Source organism: Gorilla gorilla, chromosome 18 (assembly GCF_029281585.2).
Source record: "Gorilla gorilla gorilla isolate KB3781 chromosome 18, NHGRI_mGorGor1-v2.1_pri, whole genome shotgun sequence".
NCBI classification, from domain to species: Eukaryota; Metazoa; Chordata; class Mammalia; order Primates; family Hominidae; genus Gorilla; species Gorilla gorilla.
This window is the reverse complement of record NC_073242.2, coordinates 93,706,750-93,732,753: the sequence shown is the minus strand read 5'-3', so window position 1 is coordinate 93,732,753 and position 26,004 is coordinate 93,706,750. Positions and strand designations below refer to the sequence as shown.

At 36.0% G+C, this 26,004-nt stretch overlaps 1 long non-coding RNA gene across 1 annotated transcript in view; it reads right to left on the bottom strand.

The window, feature by feature from the left end:
- Positions 1–3,898: 3,898 nt before the first annotated feature.
- LOC129527833 (uncharacterized) overlaps positions 3,899–26,004 on the bottom strand; it is a 274,710-nt gene continuing 252,604 nt past the window's right edge. Inside the window, exons 5-6 of the long non-coding RNA XR_008672931.2 lie at positions 19,893–20,010; positions 3,899–3,976 (exon numbers count right to left, since the gene is read on the bottom strand). This is a non-coding gene — a long non-coding RNA (uncharacterized lncRNA). The remainder of the gene's footprint in view (positions 3,977–19,892; positions 20,011–26,004) is intronic.

Below are 26,004 nucleotides of genomic sequence, written 5' to 3'. Positions count from 1 at the left end.
ACAAACAAATCAGTAAGAAATAAACAAATAATCCCAATAAAAGGGGCAAATAAGATGAATAAACATTTCTCAAAAGAAAATATACAAATGGCCAACATGAAAAACGCTCAACATCACTAATCAATGAAATGCAAATTAAAAGCACAATGAGATACCACTTTACTTCAATCAGAATGGACATTATTAAAAAGTCAAAAACAACATATGTTGACATGGATGTAGTGAAAAGGGAACACTTATACACTACTTGTGGGAGTGTAAATTAATATAACCTCTACGGAAAATGGTATGGAGATTTCTCAAAGAGCTAAAAGTAGATCTAACATTCGATCTAGCAATCCCAGCAATGGGCATTTACCCAAAAGGAAATAAGTCATTATATCAAAATGACACCTGCACCCATATTTTAATTGCAGCACAATTCATAATTGGAAAGATATGAAATCAACCTAAGTGCCTATCAAGTGAAGAGTGGATAAAGAAAATGTGGTATATATAGACCATGGAATACTACTCCACCATAAAAAGAATGAAATGATTTCTTCTGTAGCAACATGGATGGGACTGAGGCATTATCCTAAGTGAAGAAATTCACGAATGATAAACCAAATACTACATGGCCTCAGGAATGGTAAACCAAATACTGCATGGCCTCACCTATGAATGGGAGCTAAGCTATGGGTATGCAAAGGCATACAGAGTGGTATAATGGACATTGAAGACTTAGAAGCGGGGAGAGTGGCAGAAGGGTGAGGCTTAAAAACTACCTATTAGGTACCATACATACCATTCAGGTGACAGATACACCCAAATCCCAGACTTCTCCACAATACAATTTATCCATGTAACCAAAACCCACATATATCCCAAAAGTTATTGCAATAAAAACAAATTAAAATGAAAAAATAAATAGCATTCTTTAAAATAAGCCAAGGCATAGATATTGGTATTCCAGTATTAATCCAATGCTGTTTGACATATTTAAGAAAATAAGAGATAAAAAGCTCTTTTAAACTTGGAGGAGAGAGAGGAAAGATAATTCTCAGCAGTTATGCACGGGTTAAGTTTATGAATGACCTAGAACAGAATACGGTATTGACTTGAGAGAAATATTTCCATCACTCTAAACACCGTGCTTTGATTTTTCCACAATCATTTCACAATAATGTTTTTGAAGTCTGTTTTTGCATAAAGGAAAATTGAGACCATACATCGGAAAGAAGTGGAATGATTTTCAATGTTTTTACAATTCCGTTTCTTAAGTCACCAAGAAGATGAATCCTCTTTAGCTCTATGTGATTTGAGACAGTTCAAGAGTTGTAGTTGTCAACAGCCAGGTCATCCCATTTCTTTAGTTAACGAGGTGACTACTCTTATAACGTGGATACTCAGAACAACTAACATCTCTCTGACCATCAGATTGGAACTGATGACATCAAGTGATAAATAAAGTAATTCTCAGAATAAAGTGTGGGTTAAATCACCCAAACCCATCAATTTCTCTGTTACCTAAAATTTTCAAAAAATTATGGCAGCATGGATTTTTTTTTGGCTAAAATATCCACATAATTGCCTCAATTCTTCACATCACGAGTGTGAAATATTACCTTGTAATTCTTACATTAACTTGTCTTCTTGGTGAACTAACATTCGAATACTTTGTCAAATGTAAGGTAGACAGTGTGGCATTCACAGGTTAAATTAAAATGCAATTAAAAAAAGTAATGGTTCTCACTCTGACAGGAGTAGTGTAATAGAGATGGTACCATACCAGAGAGCATTAATTTTTAAAGGGAATTTAAAAAAGAAAGACTCCTACTTCTCTAGCAATTCTACTGCATTAGTCTTTACCACATTGCTAAACATTGCTTTAGCTTTCCACTTTAATAGTGGCAAACTCTGAGGTCTGACATGAAATAGGCTATTTCATCTGAGATGGTTTAAGCTGGTCTAAGGAGTGACAGGAGAATACAGCAAGCAGTCAGTGCTAATGACAGCATACCATTTTTATAGACTAAAGGTCAAGCAATGAATTTCAATTATAGAGTGTCAAGATGTCCAAATGCTGGTACCTGATAACAAGTCAGAAGCTCACCATTTCTGTAAGCCTCCTGTAGAATTTCAACAAAGCTCTTAGCCCTCAGTACAGCCTTTTTAAACACTTTTTTTCCTTTGCCAGAAGCCAAGAGATGTAATCTTTTCTAAGCAACTCCATCTATAGCACCCTTCAGCCAGCGTGTTGCAATAGCTAAATGAAGCATGCCTTTCTAACATATGGGCTTCCCCTGTGGTTCATCTTCCAATGTGTTTGGGAGTGACATAGAGAGGAGGCATAGATTTTCATCTGCGCCATTTAAATGGAGTTTTCAAAAAAAGTATTATTAGCTCAGCAATAGCAAAGGCTCCACGATGACCCGAAAAGACCATTTTCCACTCAAATATTTGAACAGGTTGGAATAAAAAAGTAATTGCAAGGGACCACACTACTCATTTCAACTAGAACATGTGAAGATTTATGTTAAAAAAGCAATAAATATCACTGATTCTATTAAGTTCACTTCCTGTATTGCTTGGGAGAATGCTTAGGAGAGCCAAAATGAGAACAATCAATGCATTCCGTCTTTTTATGTTGAAATAAATGATAAATGGGTTGAGTTTTCCATCCAATTATTTAATATTTTTTAAAATTATAATATGCCCCAAAGACAACTTCTGATTTTCCTCTTCAAAGTTGCTTTACCTGCAGTATTTCTCAACTCAGCTGTTGGAATTTCCTTTTAGATACTAAGGCCAATAAAATTGGATTTCTTCTTGATTCACCATTCTTCTCTCATGTCCCACAGACTACTCAGTAGGAAATCTTGTTGACTCTGGCTTCAAAAAGTAACTAGAACCAAATAATTTACCCCACTCTTACTGTCACCATCATAGTTCCAAGCACCAGGATGAGCTGCATGGGTTTGCGCAACTAGCCAACACCCAGCCTCCTCTGCTTCTATTCTTGTCCCATCCTATCCCTGAATCTTTTCTCAAAATAGAAAACTGGATGATTATTTGAATATTTAAATAAAATCATGTTGTCCGTTTGTTCAGAATCTTACAACAGCTTCTCATTTCACTCACAATAAAAGCCAAATTCTACCAGACCTTACATAATTTGGCCCCTTTTTTACCCTCTGGTCTCATCTTCTAGCCTTAATCTCACACCCACTTTGCCCCAGCCACTAATGCTTTGGCTGCTCCTCAGAAACACTGCACGGATTACTCCTGTCCACTAGATATCCTCATCATTTTTCAAACATTTTACCTCCTTCAAGTATTGCCCCAAATTAAAATGTCACCTTCTTCATGAGGTAATATTTTAAAAGCCTATTAAAAATGGCTGACAATCTCTACCTTCACTTACATCATGACCAAAGCCTGCATTACCTTTCTATTTTTCCATACAGTGTTTATCATGTCCTAATATATAGTTTTCTTATTTTTGTGTTTATGTCTATACTTGCTGTTTTTCTTTGTTAGAATGCAAGCACCTCAAGGACAGGAATTATTGTGTTTTTTTCAGTGATGTATCCTGAGCACTTAGAACAATGCCTGTTCTAAGATAGTACTCAAATATTTGTTCAACAGATGAAGTGGGCACGATTCTTTATCTCTATCCATTTAACCATCCAGAAACTGGTTTACCCCTTAACAGAGTTAAGTTGAATAAAGTATTTTGAAAACATCAATCTGATTACATTCAGATAATGAGGATACCACCATAATCAACCATAATCATTCATTCTTATGGAATATGTGAAAAAAGGAGTACTAATTGGGGCACATTTTCTGAAGTGGGCTTTGTCTTGAGCTAGCAACACAGACATGAACCACTTTTTCCCCAGCTGGATCCTACCTTCAACCTCCATAAAAAGGAGATATCTGGGGGGCAGGTCCAAGGTGTCTGACTAGAAGCAGCTGTATTCTGAGGCTCCTATTGAAGAAAAAACAAACAAACAAACAAAAAACCACATAATAAGCATGTGAATCCTTCACCGACAACCAAGGTATCCAGGTTCTCTCATTAAAATTGACTAGAAGGCTGGCCTGACTCCTGGAGAGAAGGAAGAACAGTGTGGTGCCACAGCCCACCTGACAGCCACACGGGGAAGGGAAACCTCCCCTCTCCAGCCAGGGAGGTGGTGAGTGAGCGTGCTACCCAGCTGGGGACGCTGCTTTTTCCAAGGCACTATGCAACCCATGGATTGGAAGATCCTACTTATGAGCCCAAGCCACTGGAGCCTGGCACCCCAACCCTGGAACATACAAATTCTTACAGCCTCTCAGCTGCTATCTGCTTAAGCCTGCCAAACTCCTGCGGGGAGAGGCAACCAGCACCAGCTGTGGCTGCCTGCTGTCTAAGCTGTTTGAGCTTCTTGGGGGAGGGGCAGCAGCCAGCACTGCCACTGGCAACTGCCAACATGCTAAACTCCCTGGGTGGGGGAAGGGTGGCACTCATTTCGATAGCTCCAGGCTATGCTTTTCCCTTGCTGGAGCCAAGGAGGCTGGACAGCTTGGTCCCAAGGCTTGTCCCCACAGCCCAACATACTGGCTGTGGCAGACTGCTGCCAGAGTGCCTTTTCAGGCCTAAACCTGACCCATCCTTCCTCACTCGGCGGGCCTTCCCTGCAGGATCTCCAGTAACTCTAGCCAGAGGCTCAGGGACAGAATTTGGATCTCCCTGGGCCTGAGACCCTAGGGGGAGGGGTGGCCGCAGTCTCTGTGGGCCAGCAGACTTACCCTCTCCTCCCGGAAGTTCTGAGAAATCCAGGGAGCCCAGACAAGTGGGTTTCCCCTCAGTGAAGCACACTATCTCCCCCAAGGGACAAAGTGCTCCCTGTGCCATCCAGCTGGGTGAGACTCTCCAACAGGGGTTGTCAGACACCCTATACAGGAGCGCTCCTACTGGCATCAGTTTGGTGCCTCTTGAGGACAGAGGCTCCAGAAGAAGGAGCAGGCACCCATTTTTGCTATTTTCTAGCCTCCTTGAGTGATATCTCCAGGGACGGGAGCAAATCAGATGAATAGGGCCTGAAATGAACCCCCAGCAAACTGCAGCAGCTCTACAGAAGAGGGAGCTTACTATTGAAAGAAACAAACAAACAAGCAGAAAGTGACAAGAATATCAAGAACAACAAAAAAGGCCCCCACAAAAACCTGATCCAAGTGTCAGCAGCCTGAAAGACCAAAACTAGACGAACTCATGAAGATGAGAAATAATAAACAAAAAATGTGGAAAACCCAAAAGGCCAGACTGCCTCTTCTCCTTTAAATGATTGCAACATCTCTCCATCTAGGGCACGCAACTGGACGGAGGATCAGATGGACAAATTGGCAGAAGTAGGCTTCAGAAGATGGATAATGAAAAACAACCCTGAGCTAAAGGTGCATGTTCTAACCCAATGCAAAGAAGCTAAGAACCTTGATAAAAGGTTACAGGGATTGCTAACTAGAATAACTAGTTTAGAGAGAAACATAAATGACCTGAAGGAGCTGAATAACACGGCACAAGAACTTTGTGAAGCATACACGAGTATCAACAGCCAAATCGACCAAGCGCAAGAAAGGATATCAGAGTTTGAAGGCCACCTTACTGAAATAAGACATGCAGACAAGAATAGAGAAAAAAGAACGAAAAGGAATGAACAAAGCCTCCAAGAAATATGGGACTTTATAAAAAGACCAAACCTATGATTGATGGGAATACCAGAAGGAGACAGGGAGAATGGAAACAAGCTGGAAAACACACTTTAGAATATTATCCAGGAGAACTTCCCCAACCTAGCAAACATACCAACATGCAAATTCAGGAAATACAGAAAACACTGTTAAGAAACTCCATGAGCACTCTGGGAGGCTGAGGCGGGCGGATCATGAGATCAGGAGATCGAGACCATCCTGACTAACACGGTGAAACCCCGTCTCTACTAAAAACACAAAAAATTAGCCAGGCTTGGTGGTGCACGCCTGTAGTCTCAGCTACTTGGGAGGCTGAGGCAGGAGAATGGTGTGAACCCCGGAGGTGGAGTTTGCAGTGAGCCGAGATCATGCCACTGCACTCCAGCCTGGGTGACAGAGCGAGACTCCATCTCAAAAAAAAAAAAAAAAAAAAAAGATACTTCATGAGAAGATCAACCCCAAGACACATAATCATCAGATTCTCCAAGGTCAAAATGAAGGAAAAACTGTTAAGGGCAGCCAGAGAGAAAGCCCAGGTCACTTACAAAGGAAGCCTATCAGACTAATAGCTGATGTCTCAGCAGAAACTCTATAAGCCAGAGAAGATTGGGGGCCAATATTCAACATTCTTAATGAAAAGAATTTTCAACCTGGAATTTCATATCCAGCCAAACTAAGCTTCATAAGCGAAGGAGAAACAAAATTTTTTCCAGATAACAAATGCTGAGGGATTTCATTACCACCAGGCCTGCCCTGCAAGAGCTCCTGAAAGAAGCACTAAATATGAAAAGGAAAAACTGGTACTAGCCACTGCAAAAACACACCAAAATGTAAAGACTATGAAGAAACTGCATCAACTAGTGTGCAAAATAACCAAGTAGTGTTATGATGGCAGGATCAAATTCACACATAACAATACTAACCTTAAAAGTAAATGGGCTAAATGTCCCAATTAAAAGACAGATTGGCAAATTGGATAAAGAGTCAAGAACCATTGGTATGCCATATTCAGGAGACCCATCTTACACACAAAGACACACACAGGCTCAAACTAAAGGGATGGAGGAAAATTTACCAAGCAAATGGAAAGCAAAACAAAACAAAACAAACAAACAAACAAAAAATAATCAGGAGTTGCAATCCCAGTCTCTGACAAAATGGACTTTAAACCAACAAAGATAAAAAACAAACGAACAAAAACAAAGAAGGGCACTACATAATGTAATGGTAAAGGGAACAATTCAACAAGAAGAGCTAACTATTCTGATTATATATCCAATAAAGGAGCACCCAGATTCATAAAACAAGTTCTTAGAAAACTACAAAGAGACTTAGATTCCCACACAATAATAGTGGGAGACTTTAACACTCCATTGTCAGTATTAGACAGATCAATGAGACAGAAAATTAACAAGGATATTCAGGACTTGAACTCAGCTCTGGATCAAGTGGACCTAGCAGATGTCTACAGTACTCTCTACCCCAAATCAACAGAATATACATTCTCCTCCATGCCACATGGCACATATTCTAAAATTGACCACATGATTGAAAGTAAAACACTCTTTAGCAAATGCAAAAGAACTGAAATCATAACAAACAGTCTCTTAGACCACAGTGCAATCAAATTAGAGCCCAGAGTTAAGAAATTCACTCAAAACCACACAATTTCATGGAAATTGAACAACCTGCCACCGAATGACTCCTGGGTAAATAATGAAGTTAAGGCAGAAATCAAGTTCTTTGAAACCAGTGAGAACAAAGAGACAATGCAGCAGAATCTCTGGGACACAGCTAAAGCAGTGTTAAGAGGGAAATTTATAGCACTAAATGCCCACATCAGAAAGCTAGAACAATCTCAAATTGACATCCTAACATGACAAAAGAGCTAGAGAGGCAAGAGCAAACTAATCCAAAAGCTACCAGGAGACAAGAAATAACTAAGAAGAGAGAAAAAATGAAGGTGGTAGAGACACAAAAACCCTCCAAAAAATCAACGAATCCAGAAGCTATTTTTCTGAAAAAATTAACAAAATAGATAGACTGTTACCTAGGCTAATAAAGAGAGAAGAATCAAATAGATACAATAAATAATGATAAAGGGGATATCACCACTGACCCCACAGAAATACAAACTACCATCAGAGAATACTATAAACACTTCTACATAAATAAAGTAGAAAACCTAGAAGAAATGGATAAATTCCTGGATGCAAACACCCTACCAAGACTAAAACAGAAAAAAAGTTGAATCCCTGAATAGACCAATAACAAGCTCTGAAATTGAGGCAGTAATTAATAGTCTACCAACCAAAACAAGCCCAAGGTCAGATGGATTCACAGCTGAATTCTATCACAAATAGAAAGAGGAGCAGGTACCATTCCTTTTGAAACTATTCCAAACAATTGAAAGGGACTCCTCCCTAACTCATTTTATGAATCCAGCATCACCCTGATACCAAAACCTGGAAGAGACACAACAAAAAAAGAAAACTTCAGACCAGTATCCCTGATGAATATTGATGCAAAAATCCTCAATAAAATACTGCCACACCAAATCCAGCAGCACATCAAAAAACTTATCCACCATGATCCCTGCGATGCAAGCCTGGTTCAACATATGGAAATCAATAAACGTAATCCATCACATAAACAGAACCAAAGACAAAAACCACATGATTATCTCAATAGATGCAGAAAAGGCCTTGGATAAAATTCAACATTCTTTCATGTTAAAAACTCTCAATAAACTAGGTATTGACGTAACATATCTCAAAATAATAAGAGCTATTCGTGACAAACCCACAGCTAATATTATATTGAATGAGCAAAAGCTGGAACCCTTTGAAAACTGGTACAAGACGAGGATGCCCTCTCTCACCACTCCTATTCAACACAGTATTGGAAATTCTGGCCAGGGCAATCAGGCAAGAGAAAGAAATAAAGGGTATTCAAACAGGAAGAGAGGAAGTCAAGTTGTCTCTGTTTGCAGATGACATGATTTTATATTTAGAAAACCAAATCACCTCAGCCCAAAAACTTCTTGAATGGATAAGTAACTTTGACAAAGTCTCAGGATACAAAATCAATATGCAAAATTCACAAGCATTCCTTTACACCAACATTAGGCAAGCAGAGAGCCAAATCATGAATGAACTCCCATTCACAATTGCTACAAAGAGAATAAAATACCTAGGAATACAGCTAACAAGTGATGTGAATGACCTCTTCAAGGAGAACTTCAAACCACTGCACAACGAAATAAGAGAGGACACAAACCGATGGAAAAACATTCCATCTTCATGGATAGGAAGAATCAATATCATGGAAATGGCCATACTGACCAAAATAATTTATAGATTCAGTGCTATTCCCATCAAACTATCACTGGCATTCTTCACAGAATTAGAAAAAAACTATTTTAAATTTCATGTGGAATCAAAGAAGACTCTGTATAGCCAAAACAATCCTAAGCAAAAAGAACAAAGCTGGAGGCATCACACTACCTGTTTCAAACTATACTACAAGGTTACAGCACCCAAATCAGCATGGTACTGGTACCAAAACAGATATATAGACCAATGGAGTAGACTGAACAGAGACCTCAGAAATAGCACCACACATCTACAACCATCTGATCTTCAACAAACCTGACAAAAACAAGCAATGGGGAAAGGCTCTCCTATTCAGTAAATGGTCTTGGGAAAACTGGCTAGCCAAATGCAAAAAACTGAAACTGGACCCCTTCCTTACACCTTATACAAAAATTAATTCAAGATGGATTAAAGACTTGAATGTAAAACTCAAGACCATAAAAACCCAAGAAGAAAACCTAGACAATACATTCAGGACATAGGCATGGGCAAAGACTTCATGACAAAAACACCAAAAACAATTGCAACAAAAGCCAAAATTGACAAATGGGATCTAATTAAACTAAAGAGCTTCTGCACAGCAAAAGAGACTATCATCACAGTGAACAGGCAACCTACAGAATGGGAGAAAAATTTTGCAATCTACCCATCTGACAAAGGTCTAATATCCAGCATTCAGAAGGAACTTAAATATATTTACAAGAAAAAAACCCCATCAAAAAGTGGGCAAAGGATACAAACAGACACTTCTCAAAAGAAGACATTTATGCAGCCAACAAACATATGAAAAAAAGCTCAACATCACTGATCATCAGAAAAATGCAAATCAAAACCACAATGAGATACCATCTCACACCAGTCAGAATAGCAATTATTAAAAAGTCAGGAAACAATAGATGCTAGCGAGGGTGTGGAGAAATAGCTATGCTTTTACATTGGTGGTGGGAATGTAAATTAGTTCAACCATTGTGGAAGACAGTATGGCAATTCCTTGAGGATCTAGAACCAGAAATACCATTTGACACATTACTGGGTGTATACCCAAAGGAATATAAATCATTCTACTATAAAGACACATGCACACCTATGTTTATTGCAGCACTATTTACAATAGCAAAGACTTGGAACCAGCCCAAATGCCCATCAATGATAGACTGGATAAAGAAAATGTGATACACATACAACAAGGAATACTATGAAGCCATAAAAAGGAATGAGATCACGTCCTTTGCAGGGACATGGATGAAACTGGAAGCCATCATCCTCAGCAAACAAACACAGAAACGGAAAATCAAACACCGAATGTTCTCACTCATAAGTGGGAGCTGAACAATGAGAACACATGGACACAGGGAGGGGAACAACACACACCAGGGTCTGTTGGGGGGTAGGGGTTGAGGACAGGGAACTTAAGAATATGGGTCAATAGGTGCAACAAACCAGGATGGCACATGTATACCTATGTAATAAACCTTTATGTTCTGCACATGCATCCTATTTTTTTTTAGAAGAACTAAAGGAAAAAAAAGGAGATAACTGAACTATAGAATTTCTGTTCTGTAATTGACATAAGCATGCAATTTAAACTTCTGATTCCACAGCAGCCCATCAGAAGGGACAAGTAGGGATTGTGATGCTCATTTCTAAAATAATTTATAATTTATTTAATTTTTTAAAAAAACAAGTTATGCAGTTTGCTCAAGGTCACAAAGTCAATCTTGAAAAAATATATGTAGTGTCCCAGTTCCAAATACACAGGCTTTCTCTGGTGTAATGTGATGATACTGTCATATCCAACAATCATATGCAGCAGTTAATGTTCATTGTATTCTGACAATCTTAATTCCATAGGGTTTTGTTGGATGTTAGATATTTTTGAATTAAAAACTGTGGACACTATGAGCAACACTACCTACTTCAAAAAAGACTTTTTTATTTTTATTTTTTCCTGGCTGGCAGAGAGAACCAGTTGATTATCTTGCTGCTGTTGTGGGTTAGTTTTGGCTTTATTCAGGCTGGTCTGTTTCCATTTTCTCTCTATTCTTGAGTAAGTTGTAGTCACCATGTTTTTTTTTACATTTGCAGGGCTTTAATGCCAACCTTCCTCTTCTCATCAACAACTGAATGCTAACATTTCTGTTAAGTTCTTTGGTCTTCCAGATGCTGGTTTATTCTGGGTTACCCGGTCTTGTCTTGTGCTGGAACAGGTTTGGAATTGGCCAGTTCCTCAAGAAGATACTACACACAGAATTTTTACCTCACTTCTTTCCAGTTTTCTCCTATCAAAGATGTTGCAACTATATCCAGTTTATTTGGCATTTTGGAATTCTATTCTCTGTTTCCTCAGTAACCAAGACCGAGCTTTCTCCTTGAGTTTTATTTCACTCTGCGGTAAACTGGCATGAAACCTCATGGAAAGGATGGGGTGAGTGTAGAGCTTACCCAAGTATTTATTTTTTCACAACATTTCAGTCTCTCAAGGCCTGCCTGCTGTCATTGTTCTATCACGTGTTTAGGCAAGTTTGTTTTCAAAATTAAGTTGTATGTAGTACATAGTTAATTCCAGTGTTAGCGTTATTTCAATTCAAATTGATTATTAATGGCCAGCTTGGAAATCCAGTTCTTCCTAATTGTATTCTCCTTGAAATTACTAATTCTGATCTCTTTATTTGAATGGCTTTTACCATTTGGACTCATGATCTTTTCCTACCTCAATTTAGAAACCATGCTCATCAAAGAAGTTTGAGATCAAATCTGTTTCACAGACCCTCCAAACTAACTCTGTGTGGATATCTTAACTATTAAACCCATCTCAATGTTAGTTTATTTCTAGATAAGGAAGTTATGTCACAACATAACAAAACAGAGCAAAACCTAATCGTTTCACATTATTTGAAAACATTTTTTGTAAAGTGTGTTATTAGGGAATTCTGCTTGCTGACTCACATTTTCAATATTATCTTGGCAATTTTAACATCTAACTTTTACTGCAGGTACAATAGCAAACTTCAACAATGAGACTGGCCTTGTGTAATTGATTTGCATGTATTTCCAATTTTATCTGCGTATCAATGTTTTGAGTCTCACTATTAGCATTTTTTAGAGTCCCAGTTTCCAAAAGGCAAATTATAATTATGAATGTTAATAGTTTTAGAAACTAGATATCTATCATGTTTCCTATATAATCTTTGGCTTTTAAAAGCCCAAAGGCCGATTTTGTGGTCAATTGAGACATAATAGTCTCAGTCAAAATCTAGGTATAAATATTTCCTTTTATTCCTAAATTATTATATAACTTTTGCTTTTTACATTATTTAGCATACTACCTATATCTTGGATTTGGGAACTTGATTCTTTTTTTGTCTAAGGTTTAGCAAAAATTTTGTGGAATAGATATAGTCCCCCAGATATTCTAAACATACTAGTATGTATATAAGACCTCTTCATTAATGGAGAATTTATACGAACATATTTTTCTGAGAAAGGCTGGGACTTAAAATTGGATGGATCTCTACTACACGCTGCAGAAGAAAATTGGAAGATTTGCTGAGGATTTTAATATTTCATTCAAATGAAGAATTTTCTGGTTTGTGGTGAAAGATTAAAAACTAGTGTCTTAACTCTGTCTGACTGAAATCTTACAATTAAAATTAGAAAAATAGTTTCTCATGTTCTAGTCAGGCTATCTGGTTTCAAATCTCAAATGCCTACAACACACACACACACACACACACACACGCACACACACACACAAAGTTATAGGTACTTGGGCACAGATATGTTCATTATAAGAATATTTTAAAAATGCAGTTTAAAATGTGGATATGAACAAATGATCAATAGCAGGTAAATGGATGAATAAATCATGTTTCCTCAACAGGATGGATGAGTATCAACTAATAAAAATATATACATAAATGACAAAAATTATGACGTCTGTGATAACATGAAAAACTAATATAAAACAACAGAGTTAAACATACATCTATGTTGATTGTAGCTATGGATATATGGATTGTAGCTATGGATATACATGTATGCACCTGAAAAAGGTTGATTTTCCCAAATTAAAAATCACAAGTAGCTATTATAATAAGCTGATGGGATTAATTTGTTTTAATGTGTAATGTGTTTAATTTGTTTTAAAGTGTTTTGACCGTTTTAAGCTTTATTTTCTTCACATATATCTGAAAAAAAATAATTATTACTTGCCTTTCTAGTTCTAGATGTTATTGTGAAGACGATATGAAGCAATGGGGATGTAAGAGTTTGGTGCATAATTAAGTGTTAGGAAGATATAAACTTGAAAACTAAAAGTGTTCAAAGAAGCTTCACTATTAAACTAATCAACCAACCAACATTTTGCCTTGTTATTTCCTTTACAGCTAACACATAGTCTTGATGTTTTACATCATTTATGTTTTGAGAGGTAACTTTAAATAGTTGTTTTGCTGGAATTATTTTTAGATTTAGGACAAGGATTTATAATGAATAATTTAATAAAATGAATACAGCTAATTTGTTATTTTCATTCTTTATTTAATTTTTCATTATTTCCTACTAATTATTCTTAAATTTGGGACATCTGCAACAAGTTCTCATGAAGACTTTATGGAAATGCAGATTTCTGTGCCTCTTCCAAGTTGTATGGAATCAGAATCTCATGATCAAGCCTGATAATCTGTATTTCTGAGAAGTTCCTTGAGTAATTCCTGGATGTGTTTTCCTTTGTGAACCAACATAAAATGCAATATGCTGAGGTGTTGATATGCACAATAAAAAACTTAAAGTTTCTATCATCAAGGGTCTCACAGTGCAGGAGATGGACAATAATTTAATGAATACCACTAAGTGATGAGCCCATCAGAAAAGATGAGGAAGAGTGAACCAGGGAGAGAAGTAAGCGGTGACTGACATTCCTGACAGAGCAATCTCATGCTTGCTGATGAGCTTGATTGAGGGTGTTTGTAGGGATATGGAGCATGGTGAACTTGGAAGGTAAGAAAAGTAGCTTTCCAATTGCCTCATTGTCTGGATTTTGGATTTCAGATTTTGGAAATCTGGATTTTGGATTTTCTGCTTAAGACCAAGAGGGCATTGAAGAAATAGAGGAACAGACTTTCTTGAATAAGAGAGAGAAATGGTTTTCTGATTAGGATCATTTATTGGGGGCAGGGGTTGTGAAGGGAACCAAGACATCCTTGGAAATAGAGCAAGAATAAAAATGTTGATGATTATTATGTCAGGCCCCCAAAGAGAGGGTATGACAACTCGCAGTTGCAGCTCAAGGAGAAAACAAATGCAATAATGTGTGCAGAGTGGTTCCTGTTTTTTTCTTATTATCCTTTATTTGTTACAGGGCCTGAGGTGATATTCTCTCTTTCACTTGTGAAATTGATATTTTGTGTATTCTCTCTCTTTTCTTGTCTGTTAGGCTACAGTTTTGTCAATTTTACTTATATTTTTTTCATAAAACAGAAAATCAATTCATTGATTTTCTCTACTGTTTTCCCATTTTCAGTTTCATATATTTTTGCTTTTATCTTCATTATTTTTTTCCTACTGCTGCTTTGGGTTTATTTTGCTTCTCTTTTGCTGGGACCTTAAGGTGAGAGCCTAGATTTTGTTTCTAGGCTTCCTCTTTTCTAATGTATGCATTTGGTATAATAAATTTCCCTTGCAAGACAGTTTTAGCTGTGATCCTCAAGTTTTTATACACCGCATTTTTATTTTCATTCAGTTCATTGTTCTTGTTTTTTACCATTTCCCTTCGGACTTCCTCCTTTACCCATGGATTATTTTGAAGTGTGTTGTTTAGTTTCCAAGGGTTTAGAGATGTTCCTCTCTTTCTATTATATACTTCTAGTTTGATTTCACTGTGTGTCAAATATTAGTAACATTGTATGTCATTTCAGTTCTTTTAAACTTGTTGGATGGGGTTTTATGTAATAAAATATGGTCTACTCTAAAATTTCTTCCAAGAAAAGTTTAAAAAGATGTCTATTTTGCTGTTGGGTGGAGTGTTCTACGAATGGCAGTTAGAGCCTATTGATTGATATTGTAGTTGAGTTATTCCGTATTCTTGCTAATTTTCTATCTAGTTGTTTTATTAATTATAAATATAGAAGTGTTGAAGTATCTCATTACAATAGTTAATTTGTTTATTTCTCCTTTAAGTTATGCCTGTGTTTTTTTTTAAATATATTGTAGCTCTGTCACCTGGCATATGCACATTTAGGATTGTTATATCTTCTTGAGACACTAATCATTTATCATTATATAATTTCCCACTCTTTTTTCTCAAGTCTACTTTATCTGCTATTGATATAGCCACCCCCTGCTTTCTTTTGACCAATGTTTGCATGCTATGTTTTTCTCATCTTTTTTATTTCAATCTGCCTTAACGTTATATTTTCAGTGAATTTACTTGTAGATAGCATATAGCTGGGTCATGTTAATCTACTCTTTCAATTTCTTTGTTTTATTTGAGTTATTCATAACATTTAGATTTAATATAATTATTGTTATATTAAGGCTTAAGTCTTTCTTTTCATCTTTTATTATTTTTATTTTCTTCCCTCTTTTCTTGTTTTGTATTTCTGTTTGCCTTTTCCCTGCTCTGTGGATTATTTGAATGTGTTTTAGAGTTCCATTTTGATTTAGCCAAAGTATTTTTGAGTGTATTCCTTTTGTATGCCTTTTCTATGGTTGCTCTAGGTACTGTAGTATGTGTGGGTATACATAAAAAAATGTAAATTGACATATATTTAATATAAATGTATATGTGTAAATTTAATTGATATATAGAAATCTCATATCCCTTACTATCCCCCACTTACAATTGTTTTAAAATTTTCCTTTACATGTATTTAACTACCACATCTGACAGCATTCTAATTTTTACTTCTACCAGCAAGCATAATTTAGAAAAAACAGGACAAGGGGTTTCTGTTATATTTACATATATTTTTTGCTTACTGTATTCTTTCCCTTCTTGTTTCATGGTTCATCTTTTGTGGCTTTCTTTATGTTAGAGAACTTCCTCTAGCCATTCTCCAAGGTAGGTCAGCTAACAACAAATTATTTTAGTTTTCTTTCATCTGAGAATGTCTAAATTTTCCGTTTAATCCTGAAGAACATTTTTGATGGAGACAGAATTATAGGTTGACATTTTTTCCCTTTCATCACTTGAAAATTGATGTGCTACTTTCTTTTGGCCTTCACAGTTTCCAATGAGAAATCTATCATCATTTGAATTGTTCCCCCATATGCAAGTTGTTATTTCTTTCTTGCTGCCTTCAAGATGTTCATTTAGTTTGCCCTTAGTTTTCACAAGTTTGGCTATGATGTATCTTTGTGTGGATTTTGGTGGGGGTGGGGTTATGCTGTCTAGAGTTTATTCAGTTTCTTAAATCTGTGGGTTTATATATTTTGTCAAGTTTGGAAATTTTGGTGCCATTATAACTTTTTTTTGAGTATACTGCTAGTGATATCCTCTGTTCAGATGACCTGAAACACAGATGGATGTGATATGATTATCAATGGACAGTGGGGAATATCCTGACTCTTTATTCAATCTCCTCTGATACCACCTCAATGGGGAGAATGGGGTGCTTCATTACTGCCAGGTGGGAGTCAAAGTCTAGGCTATTACTGCTGGGCAACGGGGAAAACTGTGAAACTTTCTCAAATTTCTCTGCAGAAAGTTTGGAGCATCTTCTTTCAACCTGGAAAGGATGGAAGTCTAGGCTCTTCACTCCACCTTTGCTGGTGGGGTTAGGGGTGGAGCCACAGAGTGTATGCATGGGTTTGTGTGCATATGTGTTATTTGGCTGCAGTGGGAGCCAAATAACTGTGTTCCTTGGTTGTCTCTTTCCTGGTCTTTTTACTAGAAAGGCAGATTTTTTTTTGAGACATTATTTTGTCTATGTATTGGCATTTCCGGGTTACCAGCATCTTCATCTTCATCTTCATTTCTGGAATTTATCAGGCAAAAATAAAATCAGGAAACTCACCACCATGTCATTCCTTAAGTCCTAAAATCCCTAGACTCTTTGTCTTCTTCCTTTCAGCTTTCAGAATATTTTCACATTTGTTTTAAATATAAGCTATAGGGTGGTTGTTTATAATTAGTGGGAGGAATAGGACAAAGTATATCTCTTCCATCTTTCCAGAATTAGAAGGCTTTCCAGAATTAGAAAAATTGTTTTTACATTTGGAATACCCAGATATCAAGCTATTCCACTAGCCCACAGTTTTTGCTAATGCTCGTCTTCTTACTCTGGTCCCAGCAAAGTCTCTCTATCAATGGTAGGAACTCTTCCTTCTGCCAGTATTTTGAATAGCCATTCACTCCTAGGTATGGGGCAAATGGTTAACTGAGATAACATATCTGAACAGTCAAGCTGAAGTCAACATGAGAAGAATGTTTTAAGCTATGCGAAGGACATTTGTACTCTCCCTAGATAAGTCATGTTGCTCCACCAGGTATTTTTACACAGGAGAATCTAATATCAAATAACTCTTTAGACAGCTAGGAGTTGATAAGATAGTTATTCTAAGCTTCAAGTATTGGTTGACGAAAATCACTTAGCTATTTCAAGATGCTCATGAGAAAAGATTTCGTTTCCACAGAGCCCACAAAAGCACAACAAAACCAAAATGTGAACATCAAAGTTTATCCTGCTCATTTAATTATTAATAATGCACCAAGTCATAGTGATGTCCACAATTCATTTGGAAAACATTTTAAAACATTGGCATATAAAAGAATAAGTATATACATTTGTTTCCTATATAGTTGGATGTATAATTATTGAGCAGTTTTTAAGCTGCATTGGCCAACACTTAGGATCACCTACACTTTCACGGTTGAAAACACAAGTCGATCAATGCCTAAAATCATGTGATTCATCTTCATTATTGTCAACATTGTTCCATTATTTTGATGCATGAAGGTGCCATGCCCCTGGCTATTGTGGGAACCTCCATGCATGAATATCAGATTCCAGAGCTTCAGTCTTCACTGCATAATGTCATTCTTACCCTTGAACTGATTTAATATCCATTTTACCAAGCTGAAAAGTATGAGAAGCCATTTTTACAGCTATTCCAAACATCCCTAAGTGCACAAGCTCTAGATAAAGTACTAGTCATCCATTATATGTATACTATACAGCATTTTCTACTTTTCAAAGTACATATTACTCATTTATTTAACATAGTTTTAAAACATATATGCAGTAACAATTTCTATGCTAGATGCAGGGAATGCAATGTGGAATCATGCTTTCAGAAGCTTTTCTCAATATATATGCCCATGGGAAAGAGAGGAAAAGCATTGGTTACCCACATATTACAGATGAAGAGAGACCCAGAAAGATTTTCCTATCTGCCCAAGGACACCCATAGAACTAACAATAAAGTTATCCTGATTCTTCATGCCCTTTGCCCTCTACTTCATCTCACATTTTAACCATATGTTTACTTAATGTATTATAATCCATTAGCACTGGATGGCCTGTTCATCAGAGAACAGCAAAAACACGAACTAGTACATCAAAATTCAGGAGGAATGGAGCACTATCCCATTTCAAAACTTCAGCTTCCTTACTTGACAGTCACAGAAATCACTCTGTACATTATTAGGACAAGTGAAGAAAAATCATAATGGTAATTAGACAAAGTACAGACGACTCAAAGTATGCATTCAGCAGATGATGTAATAGTCGTGTCTCAAAGAGAATCGTGGGATATGTGCTGTTGGGGGAAATTGACAGACTTGCAAGGTAAAAAGGTGAAAGCTACTCTGTTATTGAATTTATCACATGGTTACAGAGAAATTGATTCTTATGCCTGTGCCCACCCAGTCCATTTTCGATAATATACTTATCATCACCCTCCCTCCTATCCAACATAGTTCTGCTATTTGGCAGGAATTTACAAATGTCTGATGAATTAAAGAAAGAATAAGAGTAAGAGAAGTAGAATAGATGAAGGTAAAAATAAATATGGATTCAAATAGTGTTTGTCAGATTGGAAAATCAATGAAGACTAAGAAATTCTAAAATACCCCTCAATTCTTATCTCTGTGTAATCTGAGCACATTCCTTTAGCACCTCACATTCATCATGATGTCTGCTCCTGTCTGATGGCAACAGAAGTGGACATGTCTTGCTGCCCAGTGATTTCCCAAAACAGAGAGCCACAATGGACTCCTAGAATCGCTCTGAAACCTGGAAGATCTGGCACTAACTTTAAACAATGATATAAGTGGATAATTCACTATTGAGATTTGGCTCTGAGAACATGAAGTGGTCAGGAAGAAAAATTATATTCTTTATTTATTTAAATATTTACTATTGGTTTAAAAATATATTTAAATACAGAAAAGAAATTGTCAAACTTCACACTTAGGATTGGTACCAGAGAAGATGGCAGGCAAAAGATCTTCTAGTGGAAATTAGAATTTCCAATTTAGAATTGGTCCCATTCCAGTTCTTTGCATTCTAGGTATTTGTCATTGAGCTACTTCTTCCTTGAGAGTTCTAAATTCCCCATTTATCATTCATACACATTTTTATATTCATCTGTGCTCATATAAAGCAGAAACTACGTAAAGAAGACAGCTAAATCAGGGCCGAGGTGTGATGGCTCACACCTGTAATTCCAGCATTTTGGGAGGCTGATGCGGACGGATCACTTGAGGTCAGGAGTTCAAAATCAGCCTGGCCAAGATGATGAAACCCCTTCTATATTAAAAATACAAAAATTTTAGCTGAGCATAGTGGCACATACCTGTAATTCCAGCTACTTGGGAGACTGAGGCAGGAGAATTGCTTGAATCTGGAAGGTAGAGGTTGCAATGAACCAGGATCATATCACTGCACTCCAGCCTGGGTGGCAGAGCAAGATTCTGTAAAAAAAAAAAAAAAAAAAAAAAAAGACTGTGAAATCAATAGTTTGAGTCAAACTCAAAAGTTTGGTGAGTCAAAAAGTTTTAATCATAAGGGGAAATGTTAAACATATATTTAACAACTTAGCATGGATTTGTTTCCAGGTAAGAAAACTGGTATCAAATCTATTTGACATTATGATCCACCATTGAAAACCGATACTTGCCTGATAAAATCCTCTTATCACACTGAAAATTGTGTGGAACTATTAAAGTTCCTATCTAGAAAGATCCTTAGAGATCAACTACAAGCATAGTCTCTAAAACAATGGTTTTCTCAATGCTAGAGAACACATTTTATCTGCATTTATATTTTCAATATTTAAAACAATGTAATATTCATTTATTGAATATATGTTGAATAAGTTAAAGGTATTAAACACTTGCTGTTTAAAAGCACTTATCTAATAACATCTTACATGGACCATTTCAACAAATCGTGAAATAAATTTGACTTAGCAAAGTGAGAGAATTCAACTTAGCAAACTTTTATAATAGCAGTTTTAAGAGTAAGAAGAAATGTTAGGCCTATCTTCTAAAGTTGACAGAGATTTTTTTTTTCCTGGTAATAACACTGATGTCAAATCAATTCAACAATATGATAAACTACCAAGAACTGATATTGGACTGATTAAGTCCTCTAATAATTTTGCAGAGTATAGTAAGAAACTTGAAACAACTTCAAGGAAATATAACATTTCTACTATGTCACTAATATCCACCATAGATTCAAGTCAGTTACTTTTCTCCCCAATGTCTTATGAGTCTTCCTGAGCTTATAATAATTCCCTGAATATTCCGTAACCCATTCTTTACTTACTAATGTTCCTCCTTCTCATTTAGAAAAATCAAAAGAAACAGCACTGCACCAAAACCTCTCAATATCTATGAAATCATCTTATACTTCCCCAATAAAATGACACATTCTGATATCCCACCACAGTTGGTACCCATTACAATTCATAATCTTATATTAAAAAATATAAACACCATATTCACCTTCTAAATTGTAAGATATTTAATGAAGATGATGATTCTTATATATTTCCATGGCACTTAAAACAAGCTGAATACAATTCTTAGCTGTCTCTCTCATGTACATATACATATACATATGTATGTATCTATATGTATAGGTGTCTATCTTTGTGTGTGTATAGATACCTATATGTATGTGTCTATATATATGTGTGTGTGTTTACAGAAACCTATATATAGATACATACACATGTATATATTCAAAACACATATATATACACACATACATATGAATAATTGATAATTGATATATTCCCTATGTTCCAGGTGATGATATAATCATATGTATGGATAAGTAAGTATAATCATGTGTAATTATAAATATACATAACCATATATAGATATGTAGATATACACCAATATAGATATAAAAATGAATATAATAAAGTACAAATGAATATGCAAAACATAAATAACATTATCCCTATTTTACAAATGAGGAATTAAGGTACAAAGAGGTTAAATAATTTTTCCATAGTCACAATGGCAGAGAAGATAGCAGAGTCAGAACATGAAGGCAGGCTTCTGCCTTCTAGGTTTTAGAAAAATGTCACAGTGCCTCTCATAGGTGCTACATCCTATTTATAGTTAATTCACCAGTGTCTACCACTGTCTGACCTAGAGTAAAAAAAACAATATATATGTGTTGAATGAATGTCATTATATGAATTTTAACATTCCATAGGTTCAATTTCCTGTGGCAGAATCTTAATAAAATGGTTTTCCTGTGAATTGCTTTAATATGGGCTTCCACTGAAGGTAAATCATTTAGAGGTAACTTACACTTAATTGGTTTCAGTGCATGTTTTAGATAAAGTCAAAGCATTTATGCTCCAAGAGTTTCCAGTACACACTAATATTACAGAATTAAAATATTATTTTTATGCTGTATGGTAATCTTTCTTTCCACAATTCATTAATATTTGTATAGTAAATTTTCATCAAAGTTGTGCCTTTTGTGACTTTAAAGACTTTCTTCCTTTAGACTGCAGAAGTTTCTCCTAAATCTAATGCTACCCTGCCTCCCACATTTTGTTATGGATCCTTAATTAAGTGAGTGCCTATTCTATGGAGGTCCTTAAGCAGAATGGGTGGAGTGGCCCGGCTTTCTCTCAGGTTACGGAAGTTCTCCAGTATAATCTTCCTCTGCCTCCATATGCACAAAAGCTCACCCAGTTTCTGAGTATCTAGTTTTCATCTCCAAAATGTAGCTTTCCTGGATCAAGAAAAGACCTTCTCTTGCTTTTGTATATTCTATTGACTGTGCATGAGGAACAATGGGAGTCCACCTGAAATATTTTTTTACTCAGTGCTCAGAACCACCAATGTGCACCATTATTGGGTAATCCCTGTCTCAGCCTTGTACCCTGCCTCTACCTTCACATATCAGAAAGCAATAGGGATATATGTATAAAATGAGCTTGTCCTGGAAGGCAAATTCTGCAAATTGGGCTACTTTGAAGCAAATCCTTCAAATTAGAACTTTAATTATCTAGGTTCAAGTACAAACTGGAGATAATAAAAATCTCTTAACCATTTTTCTCTCTGGGCCCCTGTTGTGTCTTAACAATTTGGTTACTAGAAACTGATTCTAGTGACATGATATTCCTAACTTCCAAAATTAGTACAGCTGTGCATTTGTTCACCTGTGTTACATGGATATTTTCATGGAAGGTAAGAAAAGGTGGCTCAGGCATCATTAATTCTCCTTTTCCCAATGTAAACTATCATGTTGTCTTTTCTTCTGGGTCATTATTTTTTGTGACATCGTATGACAATTTGGAGAAGTTGTCTTCTTGTCTTAAAAGTGACAAACATATTCCTACAAAATTCTTTGGTTTACAGTATGTCCATTACAAAAGCTTATTCATCTGAGTAACAATTTTTTTTTCTCTTGTTTTTCAGGTTTTATTTGTTGGGTTTTGTTCTTTTATTCACTCTTGTTGAATAAGGAAATACATATCCAGATTCATATTTTTCCAATAGGCACAAGATGCAAATTCTCCTTTCATCTGCTTGCCTTTGGGGACTGGAAAGAAAACCTTTGCCCCACTCTCTGACTGACCCTCTGAACGTGTAGAGTACAAACTAATAGAGAACAGAAAACAATAAAGATTAAGCATATTTTCTATATCCATCTCACCCAACAACGTCTTATTCATGTGCACTACGTATTTCTTAGGCAATCAGTAACCCCTAGTCTCAACAAAGTCCCTTTATTCTCTCCTAATGTTGGTTGATTACTGAATTATCTGATAATGTAGAGAGAAGATCCTTACTGTTGATAATTTTATTTTTGCTTAATCTGCCTTGTCATTACAACATGCAGACAATCATCTCAAATTTAGGAATAGCCAGCTCTCCATTTTAGTACATAATGTTATGGTCTAGATTTTATTAGGTTTCTTTGGAGAATTTTCTGAAGTATTATTTTGAGATGATACAAGAGGTATTTTCAGAATCTACCAGCAAGTTTCAACTTTAAACTGACAGTCCTCTGAAATAGTTTAAAGTCCATAAAGTATCATATTGCCTAACAGACAAAAATAATAAGTGTTCTCATTTTCCTTTTGAACTCTCTAATATTTTGATAATGTAATTCAGGAGACCATTTTGTCCCTCAGTCACCCTCATTATCTTTCTTCTAACCAACATTCCATGCTAGCTAATCACTTCATCCAGAAATTAATATATAATTGATGATAAAAATGAAATTGCAAAGTTATTGAATTGTGTTGGTTTGACTAACAAGGCTTATATCTAATAGTTGATATCTCCCATTTAAATGCCTTAGCTGGCTGATTTTGGAACTCAGTAATTTTATTAAATCAGGTCTTTAAATTTAGCCATAAAATATGTCTCTGTAAGTTGTAAAAACTTAGAAACCCTGTTAGCCCTTGGCCTTATTTTAAACAAAAATGTTTCAGATAATACTAAACTTTTATAATTTAGAAAGTAACAGATTGATTTAAGTTTATAATTCTGAGAGCCAAAACATGAGAAAATGTGTCTGCAGCACTTTTCACATGCACAAAAAGAAACTCAATAAACAAACAACAACAAAAAACAAGACAGACACACAGCCACAACCTCTTTCTAATAGATCTTGTTAAATATCTCTATTTTTAAAAATAATGTAAAAAATGCTTTCTTTTCCAGTAAAGATGTAGGAGAATATGAAAGCTCTTCATTTGTATGGTTAAGAAAAATGGCAAAACCAAGACTAAATGAAAACCCTACCCTTCTGCAAGGGGTCTTTTATAGGGTCTTGCTCCATCTTCCAGACTGGAGTGCAGTGATCACTCCATGATCATACGATCATGGCTCGTTGCAGCCTTGAACTCCTGGCCTCAAGTGATCTTCCCACATCAGCCCCCTGAGTATCCAAGTCTGTTAGCCTTCTTTTAGTTTTCTTTTTTATTTTTCCCCAACAAGCTATATTTTACCATGCCTCTAGGTCTTCATATATGTTTAACCTATGCTTCATTTGACCCCTGCTGCCCAACTAATTTGTCTACTTAATTCTTACTTACTTTACACAACTCACTGAAGAAGTCTTTTCCAGAAGAATTCTTTCTGGATTCTCAGACCAGGTCAGCTCCCCAATATATTTATATTCACGTCTCATTATATTTCCACTTGTGGAACTTATCCTATGCTACTTTGCATTATTATTTTAGTGTATGTTATTATTTGATTACAAGCTATCTTTTCAGTGAAAATGTAAACTCTATGATATTAGGAATCTCATTGACTTTAGGGCATTGTTATAACAATTGTGCAGAATATGGTGCCGTACATGAAGTAATGTCTAATAAATATCATTATTTCAAAAATGTTTAGAGAATTGAGTGGAATTATTTTATTCCAACACTATTTCCCTGCTTATAGAAAAGATAGCTGTATAGATAGATAATTAGTCAGGACTCTCCAGAAAAGAATAAAACCAATGGATTGTTTGAGAGAGAGATATATATATATATATATACATATACATATATATGTATAAAGAATTGGCTCATGTATAAAGAAATGGCTATAGTCTGTATAGTACTATAATTTTCTATGTGCCAGCTGGAGAGCCAGGATGGCTTGTGGTATAGCTTCAGTATGAGTCTGAAGACCTGAAAACAAGGAGGGTTGGTGGTATGAGTTCCAGTTTGAGTTCAGGAAAAGAGCAATGTCTCAGCTCAAAAGCAGTCAGGTAGAGAGAGGAAATTCTCTCTTACCTCAACCTTTTGTTCTATTCAGGCATCTATCAGATTTAAGGAGGTCCACTCACATTGGAAAGTACAATTTGCTTTACTCAGTCTACAGATTTCAATCATCCAAAATCACCCTCACTCACCCACCAAAAATAATGTTTAACCAAATATCTAGGTATCCTGTGGTTCAACCCAGTTAACATATATAATTAACTATCACAGATAGGTAGAGAGAAACTTCTTCTATTTCCTAAAAATGGTATTTATATTAAAAATGATCAATTCCTTGGCACTGCCACAATCCAAAAAGGATGGATGGGATACAGAATATTTAAACCTAAAATGTTGAAATAAAAGACCAACGGTCCCACAGTAGGCAGGCAGTTGATTCCACTGAACAAAGCTCTGAACTTAGAATGAAAAGTTGTAGTTGTGGATTTGCCACTCACGTGATGTATGATTTTGAGCAAGTCATCATCTGGTTTTGAATGGTTGCCATGGATGGGGAGAAGTTGGGGAGGAAACGAACATTTATTGATACTCTCCTACATGCTACAAATTCTCCAAAGTGTTCTGCATTTGTTAGGCTACTTCATCTAAAATTATATTTGAAACACCCTGAATATTAACATTCTCATCCCTTTACACAGAACTTCCCATGTGTGAGGTGATGCGATCAACCTCACATAAATCAGCTCAGTGACATTGACTA